The sequence below is a fragment of the Uranotaenia lowii genome, chromosome 1 (genome assembly GCF_029784155.1).
Source record: "Uranotaenia lowii strain MFRU-FL chromosome 1, ASM2978415v1, whole genome shotgun sequence".
In the NCBI taxonomy this organism is placed as follows: domain Eukaryota; kingdom Metazoa; phylum Arthropoda; class Insecta; order Diptera; family Culicidae; genus Uranotaenia; species Uranotaenia lowii.
Window position 1 is genome coordinate 87,666,591 of NC_073691.1, and position 1,284 is coordinate 87,667,874.

Here is a 1,284-nt window from a genome sequence, read left to right on the forward strand (position 1 = left end):
TGCACATTTTTCGATCTGTCAAAAATTTACATAAATCTTTTTCACACCTTGTTTTGTACGTTCTTGAATTATTTGTTTACACATATCAGTTGACAAGTTTGCAATGTGACGACGTTTGTTTAGCGAAATTTCAATGATCCATGTAAGGACTTCGGGGGGTTTCGGATACAATTTCCACTTTCGCAACAAGATAAAGTGCACAACGGTTCATTCGCGTCTTTTCTGTCCACGTACCTAACTAAGACTCCCCTGCTGATCAATACATGTGAACCAAAAGGCACGCCTGCAACATGGTACCCTACAATCCACATTAGAATGTCAAATATCCCAAATCTCAAAGTCCGGATCGTCCGGATCGTCCGGTCCGTACAACTTGTGAAATAGTCTAAAATCGGTCCAAGTAACAAACCAATATTTGACCGTTTTAAGGACTTGGTGAAACGTCTGAAAATCAACACAATATATTAATTTTTGAAAAGAAACATTTTAAACTAAAGCTATTCTTTGACCTGCTGCCTAAAGATTCTGTGAGAAATCGCTGAATATTTTTAAACATTTCGATTTTGAAAATAAATAAAAGTTTATTCTTTCAGTTTAAAATATTTTGTTACAATGATCTGCGAGAAGCGATATGGAATCATTAATAAAAAGCGGTTGAGAATGAGGTCGTGCCTCTAGTTCTGCCGCATGTCTGCAACAAGCAAATCAGGCTCTCTACTTAAGCTTCGACCACAGGCATAATCACAGCCTTGCATCGATACAGAACACTCTCGAGATACATATGTCCCTAAGATAGTAGGTTCGATTCCAGAAAACAGTCAGCTATATAATACTTGATGCTGGAAAAAATATTATTGAAAAAAGCACTGATTTTAACACAATTAAATTTAAACTTACGAATTCTAATAAAGGATATTAATGATCCATCTTTGCCAACCTTTCCTTATGTTAAATGGGCACCTTCGGTTTGATCTAGAAAAGATATTCGGTATTATTAAAGCAAAGTTTCACAACGAAATTTTTAAAAATAATTACCTTTTCGAAGTTCCATGATTTTTTAAAATGTTTTGTTTACAATTTGGAAAGGCATGACTGCTGTGATTAATTTGATCACGAATTCAAGAGTCATACACATTCGACGGTGAAGGAAAATAGCGAAATCGTAGAGCGAAATTGGAGATTGACGAAATTTTTGTGTGCAAACTCTAGCGCAAGAAAAAAAGTGGGGGAGGTAGTAATTTGGCTACGACCACTAAACGTAGAATTACGCAATTGTTTTTTGTC

At 35.6% G+C, this 1,284-nt stretch overlaps 1 long non-coding RNA gene across 1 annotated transcript; it reads right to left on the bottom strand.

The window, feature by feature from the left end:
• Positions 1-597: 597 nt before the first annotated feature.
• Positions 598-1,076, bottom strand: LOC129740553 (uncharacterized). Its single transcript, XR_008736279.1, has 3 exons — positions 1,036-1,076; positions 898-972; positions 598-839 (listed from the first exon to the last, which is right to left on the bottom strand). It is a non-coding gene; the product is annotated as an uncharacterized LOC129740553 (long non-coding RNA).
• Between the last annotated feature and the right edge of the window lie 208 nt (positions 1,077-1,284).